Source organism: Bufo bufo, chromosome 6, assembly GCF_905171765.1.
Source record: "Bufo bufo chromosome 6, aBufBuf1.1, whole genome shotgun sequence".
Classification (NCBI taxonomy): domain Eukaryota; kingdom Metazoa; phylum Chordata; class Amphibia; order Anura; family Bufonidae; genus Bufo; species Bufo bufo.
In genome coordinates this window covers 395,619,871-395,636,526 of record NC_053394.1, presented here as the reverse complement: position 1 = coordinate 395,636,526, position 16,656 = coordinate 395,619,871, and the positions used below count along the sequence as shown (strand labels likewise).

Genomic DNA, 16,656 nt, shown 5'->3' with positions numbered 1-16,656 from the left:
AATGGTAGCAGGAGGTCTGGGCAGGGCAGCAATAGGAGATAGGAGGGTGGAACAGGAGCTCTGGATACATGAGGGAGGAAAGGAGACAGCAGGGGCTCCATGAGGATGAGATAGGACAGGATATGGGGGGGGGCAGGTGTCATGGAGGCAAACTGCTTAATGAAACAGTAAAACAATGAAATAGAATGAAGCAGCATCCAGCAGCAGCACGAATAGTTCCCTCCCTCGTGTCTGAGTCTCTGCAGCAGCCAGCCTCATGTGACTCAGAGGGCCCACCAAAGAGGTACTGCGTAAGTGAAATGACAGCAGTGAGAGCTTCCATGTGCATTGATGGAAGTGCTCATAGAAGCTCAGTGGGCCCCCCCAGGAGCATTGGGCCCCGGCACTTGCCCGGGGCTGCTGGGTTATGACGCCGACCCTGGGGAAAAGTGCCAGGGAGGCTAGTTCTGAGCTGTAACGCCCTAGTAAATATGCCTGTTTGGCTGATATTAGGGATGAAAGCCCAGGGCCAGCAACACTGCTGGAGGCTATGGTACTAGAAGAACACATAGATGTAGAACACATAGATGTAGTTGGTGTGGCTGAGACATGGTTGGATTCTTCGCATGACTGGGCTGTTAATATTGAGGGTTTTACACTATTTAGGAAAGAGAGGGTCAATAGAAAAGGAGGTGGCATGTGCCTGTATGTGAGGAGTGATCTGAAGACAAGTGTGAAAGAGGCAATTGTGGGTGCGGATGGTGAGGATGTGGAATCCTTATGGGTGGAAGTTCAAAGGGATATAAACACTGAAAAAATAATACTTGGTGTAATCTATAGACATCACAGAGGAGATAGAATCTCAACTGTATAACCAAATTGAGCGGGCTGCACAGGCTGGTACAGTGGTCATAATGTGAGATTTTAACTTCCCAGACATTGACTGGGGTCATGGTTCTGCCTCAACCGCAAAGGGGAGAACATTACTCAACTTGCTGCAGGACCACTTTATGGGCCAGGTTGTAGAAGATCCCACTAGGGGCAATGCTCTGTTGTATCTGGTAATCTCTAATGATGCAGAGCTTGTTGGAAATGTTACTGTCCGAGAAACACTAGGTAATAGTGACCACAATGTATGTAACTACAGTATAATCATATAAACTATAAGAAGCAAACTGTCAGGCAGAGCAAAGACACTGAATTTTAAAAAAGCTAATTGCCCTGGGTTGAGAGCAGCATTTCAGGGCATAGACTGGGAGCAGCTCCTGCCACATAATAATACGGAGGATAAATGGTAGAGCTTTAAATCCACATTAAGTAATTGCACAATTTTTTTAATTCCTTTAGGTAACAAGTATAAATGGCTAAAATTAAACCCCCCATGGCTAACAGCTACTGTAAAAAGGGCAATAAAAGAGTAAAAGAGCAGGTGATTCTGACAACATTGTCTCCTGCAGCATGTAAGCTCCTGAAAGCCACATGAAAAGTGCAGACCTACCTTCGGCAGCTCCTTCTGCGAGTTCCCCTGTGGGGAAAATCTGCATATGTCTTCCTCTTTTTTTCTTGTATTCTATCTTCTGATACCTGGTTGCTCTTCTTTTGTAGAGAGTGAAACAAACTAAAGTTAAACCAAAATATACTAAGTGTGCCACATGTGCAAAAAAAAACAAAAAACAGAAAGTTATAAAAAGAAACTTTGAAAATCTTGCATTGGTGATCTTTTAAAGGAAGAGCAACCATGTGTCCTTATGAAAGTTAAGTCCATGATTCAGAACGAAATTAAATCCTCCCTGGCCTCCCTTACGCCAGTTCCTCCTATGCCTCCTGCCAAAAAACCTAAGGTATCAGCTCCATCCTTCTCTGAAGCAGACATGATATTGAGGAAGATCAATTGTCAGAGGGGGTAATTGTTAAAGACAAAAAAAAGTACTACTTTTCCTCAGAAGAAATTGAGGAACTACTAAGGGCAGTAAGGCAGTACATCCAAAAACGCTGATCAGTACAGGACGAGATGTTTGGGGGATTTCCAATTAACGAAAATATTAAGGATATGATCCTTGATGAATGGACAGATCTAGAAATAAGGTTGGGGGTCTCCAAAGAGTTCAGAAATCGATTGCTTTTTGATCCGACTGAAACTAAGATCTTTAATAAGACCCCCAAAAATCGAAATACAGGTGGCAAAAGTTGTTAAGAAAACGTCCCTGCCTTTTGAAGATTCGTCACAGTTACGGGATCCCATGGAACGAAAGGCAGATGCCCTTTTGAGAAAATGCTGGGAAGCCTCCATGTTTGGGGTAAAGAAAAACATAGCGGCAACTTCTGTGGCTAGGGCCATGTATTTCTGGCTCAATAACTTAGAAAATCACGTAAAAAATAAAACTCCTAGGGAAGAGATCTTAAACTCCATTCCCCTTCTTAGGTCCGCCACTGCATTTCTGGCCGACGTTTCTGAAGAATCGGTCAGATTTGCAGCCAAAGTCGCGGCTCTCTCAAACTTGGCCAGACGAGCGCCATGGATGAAATCCTGGGGAGGTGACAGAACCTCCAAGACAAAATTGTGCTCTTTTCAGGTGAATGTGTATTTGGCCCCGTATCAGATAAAATCTTAGAATAAACGGCTGATAAAAAGAAAGGGTTCTGGGAAGAGAGTAAATGGAAACCTTTTTGCCCCTTTAGTTCACTGTCCAGATCCTTTAGGGGAAAAGGAAAAACAGGGCACTGGAGTTATCAGAAGGGAGGCAAAGATAGGGAATTCCTCCTTTATGCCCAAAATAAGCAAAGCGAAAAGCAATGACGTCAGGGTAGGAGGAAGGTTGAGGAATTTTCGGACCCAGTGGGAATCTGTAACATTAAATCCCTGGGCTTTAGACATTGTGAGAAACGGTTACAAAATAGAATTTTCCTCAACCCCTCCAAGAAGATTTCTGTCCACTTCCCACAGTCCCAACATTTTATAAAAAATATGGCAAGGTGTCCTGGATTTAAAAAGATTAGGAGTAGTCAAAGATGTACCTAAAATAGAGAAAGGAAAAGGCTTGTATTCAAACTTAAAGGATCTAAATAGATCAACAACTTACAGAACGTTCAAAATGGAATAAATTTTGTCCATCGCTCCCCTAATCAAGAAGGAAGCCTGTATGACATCTGTCAATCTAAAAGACGCCTACTACCATGTTCCTATCCACATACATCAATTCACAAATATCTCAGATTTGTGCTAAAAGACGACAAGGGCATAATCCATAATTTACAATTCTCCGCCCTTCCATTTGGTATTTCCTCAGCACCAAGGATCTTCACAAAACTGGTAGAGGTAGTAGAGATGATATCTCCTCTCAGACAAGAAGGACTATTAATCTTCCCATACTTGGACGATAGGAGGAGGGCACGTCCGGAGCGCGCGCGCATCATCAGCGCGTCCAGCGTCACCCGCGCTCCTGATAATACAATGCGCATTCATGCGAATGGTTTTAGGGCTGAGCGCCGAGCTGATTACTCAGCGCTCGGCTGTGTAGTCTGTGTGGAGTCATGTGACGCTGGCCACATAACATGACCCGTCTGGCTCCCTATTCAAACAGGCAGTCTGCTGGCCATAGATTGCCTGTTATTTAGGTTCCACCTGCGATTTTGTCTTTCCTGGAATACTTACCTCCTGCTGAATTCCTGATGATCCTCTGCCTGCTCCTTGTGTACTTTGCTGCTCTCCTGGTATTCTGACCCCGGCTTCATCCTGACGATCCTCTGCTGACTCCTTTGGTACTTCACGACTCTCCTGGTATTCATGACCCCGGCTTCTCCTGACTATTCTCTGCTTGCTCCATTTGTACTTCGTAGCTCTCCTGGTATAGACTCGGTCCGTTCACGTTCTGTTGTTTGTCCGGTCTGTCCTCCCTGCACTTATCCCAAGCTAGGGATTGCCGCCCAGTTGTCCCCTGTCATTAGAACTTGCAAGGCAAGTAGGGGGGTGAGAGTGGAGCGCAGTGGTCACTTCCCTCCCCCCTGTGTGTGTGTGTACGCGACCGTTACAACTTCTAGCGAAAAATGTATTTTTCTGGGCAGAAAGAAATGTCCTTTCCATTACACGATTCCCTCCACACGATTAAATCATTGGTGGCAGCTTCTGATCGGAGCCCCAGCAGTGTAATCGCGGGGCTCTGATTGGTTACCATGGCAGCCAGGACGCTACTGAAGCCCTGGCTGCCATAGTCAGCTCCCTGCTGCTGTGTGCACTATGCACAGGGCAGCAGGGAGAGTGTGAAGTCCTAGTCACCCTAATAGAGCTATTAGGGTGACTAGGACAAGGGTACTAGCCCCTAAGGAGGCTAATAGTTATTAAATAAAAAGTAAATGGGATAGACAACAGGTGGAAATTATAGGCAATTAGCAAGACACCCCCAATAAAGGAGTGGTTCTGCAGGTGGTGACCACAGACCACTTCTCAGTTCCTATGCTTCCTGGCTGATGTTTTGGTCACTTTTGAATGCTGGCGGTGCTTTCACTCTAGTGGTAGCATGAGACGGAGTCTACAACCCACACAAGTGGCTCAAGTAGTGCAGCTTATCCAGGATGGCACATCAATGCGAGCTGTGGCAAGAAGGTTTGCTGTGTCTGTCAGCGTAGTGTCCAGAGCATGGAGGCGCTACCAGGAGACAGGCCAGTACATCAGGAGACGTGGAGGAGGCCGTAGGAGGGCAACAACCCAGCAGCAGGACCGCTACCTCCGCCTTTGTGCAAGGAGGAACAGGAGGAGCACTGCCAGAGCCCTGCAAAATGACCTCCAGCAGGCCACAAATGTGCATGTGTCTGCTCAAACGGTCAGAAACAGACTCCATGAGGGTGATATGAGGGCCCGACATCCACAGGTGGGGGTTGTGCTTACAGCCCAACACCGTGCAGGACGTTTGGCATTTGCCAGAGAACACCAAGATTGGCAAATTCGCCACTGGCGCCCTGTGCTCTTCACAGATGAAAGCAGGTTCACACTGAGCACATGTGACAGACGTGACAGAGTCTGGAGACGCCGTGGAGAACGTTCTGCTGCCTGCAACATCCTCCAGCATGACCGGTTTGGCATTGGGTCAGTAATGGTGTGGGGTGGCATTTCTTTGGAGGGCCGCACAGCCCTCCATGTGCTCACCAGAGGTAGCCTGACTGCCATTAGGTACCGAGATGAGATCCTCAGACCCCTTGTGAGACCATATGCTGGTGCGGTTGGCCCTGGGTTCCTCCTAATGCAAGACAATGCTAGACCTCATGTGGCTGGAGTATGTCAGCAGTTCCTGCAAGACGAAGGCATTGATGCTATGGACTGCCCTCCCGTTCCCCAGACCTGAATCCAATTGAGCACATCTGGGACATCATGTCTCGCTCTATCCACCAACATCAAGTTGCACCACAGACTGTCCAGGAGTTGGCAGATGCTTTAGTCCAGGTCTGGGAGGAGATCCCTCAGGAGACCGTCCGCCACCTCATCAGGAGCATGCACAGGAGTTGTAGGGAGGTCATACAGGCATGTGGAGGCCACACACACTACTGAGCCTCATTTTGACTTGTTTTAAGGACATTACAACAAAGTCTGATCAGCCTGTAGTGTGTTTTTCCACTTTAATTTTGAGTGTGACTCCAAATCCAGACCTCCATGGGTTGAAAAATTTGATTTCCATTTTTTTTTTTTGTGTGATTTTGTTGTCAGCACATTCAACTATGTAAAGAACAAAGTATTTCAGAAGAATATTTAATTAACTCAGATCTAGGATGTGTTATTTTTGTGTTCCCTTTATTTTTTTGAGCAGTGTATTTTGCACCATATGTGCGCGGTTCTGCTGAGATACCGCAGCTATACAGAGGGACAAACAATATTGGAACAACTAATTGCAACTGGTGTGACTATATACTGCTACACACTCATCATAGTGTGGCAGTATAACCAATATTTTTGCTTATTGTGTAATTCTTGGATATGGCAGGATTCCTGAGCACAGGCTTCGACTCGGATAGTTGGCTGACAGAGGCCAAGGAGGTTTTCTCTGACAGAACATTCTGTCAAAAAAATATACCCCATCTTATGGTGCATCTTTCAAGGAGCTGGAGAAGGTGTATAAAGAGCAGATAGTTTCCTGGTGGGAAGTCCAAAGCCTAGAACACTATTTGGAGCACAATATAGTCCCTCGAGGTCTACGAATTACTCTGACTCCTGCAACTCGCTGTAAAAATGCCTCCCTGATGAGCAAATGGGAATTAAAGGCTACTAACAGCTCACTAAGGTTTATGAAACTACTAATAGAGCAGGAATTACCATTACTCAGTCTTTTTCACAAGAGACGGATTTTGGGACAAAGGAGAAACAACTTCAGACCTCCTTAGAAAAATTTCAATATCATCTAAAGGAGCGTAAACATAAACAATTCACACGCGACTTGGCTGACTTTAAAGAAAATAAAGTATATGTACAAATCAGTGAAAGAAGGAGGGTGACTGAAAGAGACACAGACATTTCAACAACTGAGACAGACCAGTCTGAATCAGACAAAGAACAATATACAGGGAATCGTAAAAACTTGTGGGGGATTCAGTCAGCCCAACCCTGTATGCAGGTGCACATCGCTATGGCGAAATACACATACAAATGCAAAAACACAAATGCAATAGCACTCTGCAACCAGCACTCTGCCCTGCCTCTATGCTGGATGTTGAATGAGGCATTGGTGTACATTTTGGCCAATGCGTAATAAGCCCTTCACCACGTCAAGGTCGCCTCTATGAGTGGTCCCTAACACTAGTACCTACCTGTTATGGGCCATGATAGCCACACAAAGTCCAGGGAGCGCAGGTACAGCATGCACACTCTGCTTTTAACCCCGTCCGGTGCCGTGACAGCTTTCATCGGATCCAGGGATGCAAGTACCAACATGCATGCTCAGCCCACTATATACTTCTCCTGGAGCCAAATGGCTACTGGTAGGCGCTTTAAAAGCAGACTCAGTTTTATACTGACTTTAAAACCAGCCTCCAGGGCAGACTAACTGGTCAGGTGTGCATGACTGCATGGAGATCGCCACGCCTCCAATATATACTACAAAGAAAAAATGTGGGGGGTTCAGTTAGCACAACCCTGTATGCAGGTGCACATCGCTATGGCGAAATACACATACAAAAGCAAAAACCCAAATGCAATAGCACTCTGCAACCAGCACTCTGCCCTGCCTCTATGCTGGATGTTGAATGAGGCATTGGTGTACATTTTGGCCAAAGCGTAATAAGCCACTGACCACGTCAAGGTCGCCTCTATGAGTGGTCCCTAACACTAGTACCCACCTGTTATTGGCCAAAATGTACACCAATGCCTCATTCAACATCCACCACTGTTTGAGGTGAGACACAAGCTGACATGGGACACTTCCCATGATAAGGCATGGATAAGACTTACCCACTATCCATAGTGAAAGTACGAAGCTAAACGATCTTCATCTTTCAGTAAGTAATTAATCTGAGTTTCTCTTTTGCTGATTAACATCTGGCACTCAGTAGTATATATGTGACCTATACTTAGTGTATGTTTGTAATCTTGTTTCTAGTTATCCCTGAATACTTTTGTGAAGTCCCCTGATGATGTCTGACAAGCAAGACTGAAACATGGCATGTAGGGCTTTGTAATTAGGGTTAAGTGTAGTACTAGGCCCATACTGAGGGAAAGGTTCCGTATGGGGTCGCCCCTGTCGGGGCGGGTGCTCTGTGTCTGTTAGGCAGGTGATCAGAAGAGCCCCTAGCCCTCCTGTAGGTAGGGAACGTAACATTAGGGCATACTAGGAGTGTTCATGCTGCCACCAGACGCAGGCACCTTGGTCACTTTGGGTCCGGTCTAAACCCACTACCAGGACCTTCCTCCGCAGGCTGTGGAATCCACAAGACGTGGTAAGATCCACCCTTATTCACTTTCTGTGATTTTGAAATAGTGGAGTTGAGTATATTTTGTTGTTTCTCACTCAGTGGTACCAATTCATTTTAAATTATCTAGTAAAAGCTACGTTTTAGATACCCAGTTCACATATTAGTTCTGCTTTATTTGAGTGTGACTATATACTGCTACACACTCATCATAGTGTGGCAGTATAACAAATATTTTTGCTTGGTGTGATATCTCCCAGAAGGGCATCCCTGAACTATATGGCCCACGTTCAGCAGCAAGTTAATATACCTCTGGTACACAGTGTCGGTGCCAAGATACATCTGACCACAGACACGTGGTCTAGCAAACACGGGCAGGGAAGGTACATAACTTTTACTGCCCACTGGGTGAACCTTCTGACGGCCGTCAAGCATGTAACCCGTGACACCTGTGTGGATTTGGAGTTACCTCCACGGATTGCATGCAGGCCTGCCTCTTCTTCTCTTCCTCCTCCTCCATCCTCCGTCTCCTGCTCGGCTGACTCCTCCTTTTCCACTGCTACCGCCTCTTCCGCTGCACCCCCTAAGCTCCCCAGAACCTATTTGACGTGCCAGGTGAGACGGTGCCATGCTGTGCTGAGGCTGTTGTGCCTGGAAGCCAAGAGCCACACCGGTCCTGCACTGCTTTCAGCTCTGCAGTCACAGGCCGATCAGTGCCTAACCCCGCTCATTTTGACAGTTGCTAAAGTGGTGTGCGACTATGGTGCTAATCTGCTGAGCACGCTGAAACAGGGCAAATCGACACACGTGCTGTGCATGGCACACGTCCTGAACTTAGTCATGCAGTGATTCGTTGACAAATACCCCGGGTCCAGGACGTCTTGCGGCAGGCCAGGAAAATCTCTGGCCATTTTAGAAGATCTTACATGGCCATGGCTCGCCTTGCTGATGTTCAGCGGCGACACCACTTGCCTGTCAGACGTCTGATTTGTGACTGCCCAACAGGCTGGAACTCCACCTTGTATATGCTTGATAGGCTTCTCCAGCAGAAACGTGCCATTAACGACTACCTGTACGAACTCTGCGGCAGGACAGGTTCTGGGGAGCTTGGTTTTTTTCTTCACTGCGCCAGTGGCTGCTCATGCGCAAAGCATGCAGACTTCTGCGGCCATTTGATGAGATCACCAAACTGGTCAGTCGCAGCCAGGGCGCCTTTAGTGACATCGTACCTTACGCCTTCTTTCTGGAGCGTGCATTGTGTCGTGTCATTGATCAAGCCGTCGAGGAGCAGGAGCAGGAAAATGAGGGAGTCGCAATGCTGAATGAATTCCCAGGGGGTCTACCCCATATGAGACAAGTCAGCAGGAGTCTGAAGAGGAGTCAGAGGAGGATGGTGGCTGGGGAAAGGAGGAGGAGCAAGAAGAGCAGGCTTTAAACTTTTCTGGGATCCCTGGTGTTGTCCGTGGATGGGGGGAGGAGACCAAGGACGACATTATCCTGGGCGATGAGCAGGAGCCAGGCCGCTCCCCCACTTTCAATTTAGTGCAAATGGGGGTCTTCATGCTCCAGTGTTTGAAGAGGGACCCCCGTATAAAAAGCATAAAGGACAAGGACAAGTACTGGGTGGCAACGTACTTAGACCCCCGGTACAAACACAAAATGGCGGACATGTTACCAGCATCACAGAGGGCTGTCAGAATGCAGCATTTCCAGGCCTTGCTGCAAGAGATGCTGAATTCTGCTGTTGCGGGCGCTGACAGAGGACTTTCCACCCACAGAGAAACAGTTGTGAGTACCAATCTTACCGCGCCTGCAAGAAGAAGGCAGTTTGAAGATGTGTGAGCAACTAAACTGATAAGGGGCATGGAGGTCTTAGTTATGAAGAAAGATGAAAAGAATTGAATTTATTTAGTCTTGAGAAGAGACGTCTAAGGGGAGACATGATTAACCTATACAAATATATAAATGGGCCATAGAAAAAAATACGGTGAAAAACTGTTCCATGTAAAATTCCCTCAAAAGACAATAGGGCACTTCCTCCGACTGGAGAAGAAAAAGTTCAGTCTTCAGAAGCGTCAAAGCTTCTTTAATGGAAGAACTGTAAATCTGTGGAATAGACTTCCTCAGGACGTGGTCACAGCAGGAACAGTGGACAGTTTCAAAAGGGGTTTAGACGAATTCTTAAAAGTATAAAAACATAAATGCTTATGAAAACGTGTAGAAATCTGAGTCTCACTTCCTTCTGGGATTCGTGTCCCCATCTATCCCTTGGTTGAACTTGATGGACTTATGTATTTTTTCAACTGTATTAACTATGTAACTATATAACGCCCCCTGCTCCAGTCCACGTCTCTGAGATCTCCTGGATATGTCTTCTATATAACGTCCCCCCCTCCAGTCCACGTCTCTGAGATCTCCTGGATATGTCTTCTATATAACGTCCCCTGCTCCAGTCCACGTCTCTGAGATCTCCTGGATAGGTCTTCTATATAACGCCCCCTGCTCCAGTCCACGTCTCTGAGATCTCCTGGATATGTCTTCTATATAACGCCCCCTGGTCCAGTCCACGTCTCTGAGATCTCCTGGATATGTCTTCTATATAACACCCCCTGCTCCAGTCTATGTCTCTGAGATCTCCTGGATATGTCTTCTATATAACGCCCCCTCCTCCAGTCCACATCTATGATATCCCCTGGATATGTCTTCTATATAACGTCCCCTGCTCCAGTCCACGTCTTTGAGATCTCCTGGATATGTCTTCTGTATTACGCTCCCTACTCCAGTCCACGTCACTATTACTATTCACCCTAATAGAGATCTATCAGGGTGAATAGGACAAGGGATGAAAAGATCCCAGGTTCTAGCCATGGGGGTGGGTAAAAAGGGGAGAACCCAATTAGAACTAAACACCTCGATCTCTCCTTCTCTCAAAAGAGCAGATAAACCGAAACAACAAATGTTGATTAACACAAGTGGACAGATTAGCCCCCCTAGGAGAAGGAAGGATAATATAGTACAAATTCCAGAGGAGGAACCTACTTGTTCACTAGAGAAACCTAAGGTGACATTAGTGGCGGGTGAATTCCAGTCTGGAGGGAGTAGCAACAATCAATCAAAAGAGCTGGAGACAAATACAGGAGGAGCAGGGGCCAAGCTTGCAGGATATATTCCAAGAAATAAAAAAATGTAATCTTGCAATACAGGATCTCTCTCTCCAGACTGGAAATATCAAGGAAACGGTGGGACTCATGAGGACAGACCTACAAAAATATAAAGATAGGCTAGTAGATGTAGAAAAGAGGATCTGGGAGGCAGAGAATTTGCTACAGATAGCAGCAAAAGAAAAAAAGTGTACTAAAGGATAGGGCTGCAGTAAACGATTATTTTAGTAATCCAGTATTCTATCGATTATTTTTTACGATTTATCGAGTAATCTAATAAGAAAAAATGAATTAATAGACTGTTTTCCTTTATAAAAACTCATAAGACCCCCTGCCATTAGTCCCCAACACCATTTGTTCCCCACTGTGCAATCAGCCCAAGTGCATCAGTTCCCCCCAGTGCCATCAGCTTTCCCCCACCCCAGTGCTATTAGCTCTTCCCCACCCCAGTGCCATCAGCTCCACTCCCCCAGTGCCATCAGCTCTCCCCCACCAAGTGCCATCAGCTCTCCCCCGCCAAGTGCCATCAGCTCTCCCCCCCCAGTGCCATCAGCTCTCCCCCGCCAAGTGCCATCAGCTCTCCCCCTCCAAGTGCCATCAGCTCTCCCCCTCCAAGTGCCATCAGCTCTCCCCCACCAAGTGCCATCAGCTCTCCCCCACCAAGTGCCATCAGCTCTCCCCCACCAAGTGCCATCAGCTCTTTAGTAAAAGAAGAAAATAGAGAACTTAAAAATAAATTACTCGATCTAGAAAATAGATCCAGGAGGTCTAACCTGAGATGCCTGGGGTTTCCGGAGGGTGTGGAAGGACGGGACCCCTGCGGCTTTACACAAACCTGGCTCAGGGAGCAAAGGGGCCAGGATATTTCATATCATAAAAACTTTATAAAGCGAGTTCATAGATTGTCGGCAAGGATCCCCCCTCCGGGAACGAGACCTCGACCAATTATAATTAATTTTCTGTCGGTTAGAGATAAGGAGGAGGTAATACGCAGGTCAAGAATTAAGGGGAAATTTGAATATGCAGGTACGACAATAATGTTTTCAGATTATGCACAAGAAACAGTAAGAAAAAGAACCCCCTGCTCCAGTCCACGTCTCTGAGATCTCCTGGATATGTCTTCTATATAACACCCCCTGCCCCAGACCACGTCTCTGAGATCTCCTGGATATGTCTTCTATATAACGCCCCCTCCTCCAGTCCACATCTCTGAGATCTCCTGGATATGTCTTCTATATAACACCCTGCTCCAGTCCACGTCTCTGAGATCTCCTGGAAATGTCTTCTATATAACGCCCCCTCCTCCAGTCCACGTCTCTGAGATCTCCTGGATATGTCTTCTATATAACGTCCCCTCCTCCAGTCCACGTCTCTGAGATCTCCTGGATATGTCTTCTATATAACACCCTGCTCCAGTCCACGTCTCTGAGATCTCCTGGAAATGTCTTCTATATAACGCCCCCTGTTCCAGTCCACGTCTCTGAGATCTCCTGGATATGTCTTCTATATAACGCCCCCTCCTCCAGTCCACGTCTCTGAGATCTCCTGGATATGTCTTCTATATAACGCCCCCTGCTCCAGTCCACGTCTCTGAGATCTCCTGGATATGTCTTCTATATAACACCCCCTCCTCCAGTCCACGTCTCTGAGATCTCCTGGATATGTCTTCTATATAACGCCCCCTCCTCCAGTCCACGTCTCTGAGATCTCCTGGATATGTCTTCTATATAACGTCCCATGGTGCAGTCCACGTCTCTGAGATCTCCTGGATATGTCTTCTATATAACACCCCCTCCTCCAGTCCACGTCTCTGATATCTCCTGGATATGTCTTCTATATAACGCCCCCTGCTCCAGTCCACGTCTCTGAGATCTCCTGGATATGTCTTCTATATAACGCCCCCTCCTCCAGTCCACGTCTCTGAGATCTCCTGGATATGTCTTCTATATAACGCCCCCCCGCTCCAGTCCACATCTCTGAGATCTCCTGGATATGTCTTCTATATAACGCCCCCTCCTCCAGTCCACGTCTCTGAGATCTCCTGGATATGTCTTCTATATAACGCCCCCTGCTCCAGTCCACGTCTCTGAGATCTCCTGGAAATGTCTTCTATATAACGTCCCCTGTTCCAGTCCACGTCTCTGAGATCTCCTGGATATGTCTTCTATATAACGTCCCCTGTTCCAGTCCATGTCTCTGAGATCTCCTGGATATGTCTTCTATATAACGCCCTCTGGTCCAGTCCACATCTCTGAGATCTCCTGGATATGTCTTCTATATAACGCCCCCTGCTCCAGTCCATGTCTCTGAGATCTCCTGGATATGTCTTCTATATAACACCCCCTGCTCCAGTCCACGTCTCTGAGATCTCCTAGATATGTCTTCTATATAACGGCCTCTGCTCCAGTCCACGTCTCTGAGATCTCCTGGATATGTCTTCTATATAACGCCCCCTGTTCCAGTCCACGTCTCTGAGATCTCCTAGATATGTCTTCTATATAACGGCCCCTGCTCCTGGCTTTTGTTGTACCTGAGGAAGGTCTTGTATATTAGAACCAACCTTTTGTGATTTGTATTTTATGTTATTATCTTTAAGCTGGTGTCCTGCCCCAGAAGCTGCGTCTTTACTTCCTGCTTCATGTTCTCTGGAATTTGTAGATTAGGCCAAGTTCACACTTCAGTTATTTGATCAGTTATTTCCATCAATTATTGTGAGCCAAAACCTGGTGTGGGAGAAAAACACAGAACAAGTGCAGATCTTCCCATTACACCTGATCTCTGAGTAGCTTCACTACTGGTCTGGTCTCAATAACTGAAGGAAATAACTGACCAAATAACTGAAGTGTGAACTTGGCATTAAGGGCGGATGGAGCTGTGGAGCCTTATATGTGTGGATGTGATGAGTGTTCCACTTACCTGGGGGCAGGCGTGTCCTCCTCTGACAACCCTTCACTATGGAGCCTCCAAGGCTGTAATTTCTACCACCATGCAGGAGTCGGGCTCCAGGCTGTGCTGCAGGAGAAGGTAAAAGACCTGTGATGATGTCATGAGCATGTGATCATTTGTGGGAGGAGTCAGGCTCCAGGCTGTGCTGCAGAAGGTACAGGACCTGGGATGATGTCACAACCATGTGATCGTGTGTGGGCGGAGTCAGGCTCCCGGCTGTGCTCCAAGAGAAGGTACAGGACCTGGGATGATGTCATAACCATGTGATCATTTGTGGGAGGAGTCAGGTTGTGCAGCAGAAGGTACAGGACCTGTGATGATGTCATAACCATGTGATCAGGTGTGGGAGGAGTTAGGCTGTGCTGCAGCCATATCAGTTATTAGAAATGATAAGGGATATCTTATGTCGGGGGCAGATGTGGGATTTCCACGGGGGTAAAGTAAAATGTACAGTGATCCCTCAACATACAATGGCCTCAGGATGCAATATTTTCAACATGCAATGGTCTCTTCTGACCCATCGTAAGTTGAAACCAGACTCAACATACAAGGTCTCAGACTGAGATGCAACCAATCACGGCCACTTCTCCGGTATAGCTGGATTAGTTGCTAGTTTGCAGCTATTCCTGACTGTTATATGTAAGGACTTGTGTTATCTGTCTTAGTTATCTGCTTATTTTTCTTAAACCTTAATTTTCTCTTATCTTGGATGACATTCTGGGGCTTTGGAACCGATTATTCAAGTTCCAATGGTTTCAACATACAATGGTCGTCCTGGAACCAATTAATATTGTAACTTGAGGGACCGCTGTACTCTCTTCTGTTATTTCTAGTGTTATAAATGGCCGCGCTGTGTCTCATCGCTGGGGATTTCTTTGCAGATGATTTGAGCTTCTCTGCTGCTCCATTATTATGGGGGGACATGGGCCCCGTTCTCATGACTGGCAGGGGCCCCCCAACGCCTGTGCCAGTCACTTCACTGGTTGCCCATCCACCACAGAATACAGTTCAGACTTCTCACCCTCACCCACAAAGCTCTCCACAGTGCTGCACCCAGGGCCGATGCAAGGATTTTTGCCAACACAAGCAAAGCTACATTTTGGCGCCCCCCATGCAGCTCACCTGGCCTTGGTCCCGTCTGCAGCAGCTGGCTTCTCCTCTGTGTGGTCCTGGTATCTTCTCTCTGCTTCAGACAATATCAGGTTTGAGGACCGTATTTTTCGCCCTCTAAGATGCACCTAGAATTTAGAGGTGGATAAGAAAAAAATATTTTCCATTGCACCTCAGGTCAGACCGGCAATCAGACCCCCAATGTTAATCAGACCTCAGATCAGACCCCCATGTCAGCCATCATGCCCCCCATGTCAGCCATCAGCCCCCCATGTCAGCCATCAGCCCTCATCAATCAGCCCCCATCAATCAGCCCCCCATGTCAGCCATCAGCCCCCCAACTCAGCCCCCTTCAATCAGCCCCCCATATCAGCCATCATGCCCCCCATGTCAATCATGCCCCCCCGTCAGCCATCATGCCGCCCCCATGTCAGCCATCATGTCGCCCCCATGTCAGCCATCATGCCGCCCCCATGTCAGCAAAGAAAAGGGGATTAGTCAGCACATCCCAATGCGCAGGTGCACGTGGCCATGGCTAAACACATAGAGAAAAAAAGACATTGCAACAGCACCCTGCATACCAGATAAAGTACCATAATGCCATAGTCACAAAAAATATTATAGTGCTAATGCTACACTTATTTATAAAGTTAGATGCTTGGCAAATGCATTTTGTACAAAACCATCTGAGCCCGTCTGCCGAACTTCAAGGCGATCTCTGTAAGACGGGTCCTAACACTAAATACTACCTGTTATGCACCAAAAATGGTAAAAGGCAGAGTGGACCCAGTATGCATGTGGATCCAACACTTCCTGAACTTTATGGCGGATAACAGGTAGTATTTAGTGTTAGGACCAGTCTAACAGAGATCGCCTTGATGTTCGGCAGACGGGCTCAGATGGTTTTGCACAAAATGCTTTTGCCAAGCATAGTAACATAGTAACATAGTACATTATCCCGAAAAAAGACATCTGTCCATCCAGTTCGGCCTGTCATCCTGCAAGTTGATCCAGAGGAAGGCAAAAAAAAAAAACCTGTGAGGTAGAAGCCAATTTTCCTCACTTTAGGGGAATAAAAAATTCCTTCCCGACTCCAATCAGGCAATCAGAATAACTCCCTGGATCAACGACCCCTCTCTAGTAGCTATAGCCTGTAATATTATTACACTCCAGAAATACATCCAGGCCCCTCTTGAATTCCTTTATTGTACTCACCATCACCACCTGCTCAGGCAGACAGTTCCATAGTCTCACTGCTCTTACCGTAAAGAATCCTTTTCTATGTTTGTGTACAAACCTTCTTTCCTCCAGATGCAGAGGATGTCACCTCGTCACAGTTACAGTCCTGGGGATAAATAGATGATGGGATAGATCTCTGTACTGACCCCTGATATATTTATGCATAGTTATTAGATCTCCCCTCAGTCGTCTTTTTTCTAAAGTGAATAACCCTAATTTTGATCATCTTTCAGGGTACTGTAGTTGCCCCATTCCAGTTATTACTTTAGTTGCCCTCCTCTGGACCCTCTCCAGCTCTGCTATGTCTGCCTTGTTCACGGGAGCCTAGAACTGT

The 16,656-nt window shown here is 46.8% G+C and overlaps 1 protein-coding gene across 3 annotated transcripts in view; it reads right to left on the bottom strand.

Annotated features, from left to right (window-relative positions):
• Window positions 1-13,988, bottom strand: part of LOC121003535 (gastrula zinc finger protein XlCGF26.1-like) — a 1,829,815-nt gene extending 1,815,827 nt beyond the window's left edge. For all 3 annotated transcript variants that reach the window (XM_040435433.1, XM_040435434.1, XM_040435435.1), the window contains exon 1: window positions 13,944-13,988. The gene's annotated coding sequence lies outside the window, so the exon portion shown is untranslated. The remainder of the gene's footprint in view (window positions 1-13,943) is intronic.
• Window positions 13,989-16,656: the final 2,668 nt, after the last annotated feature.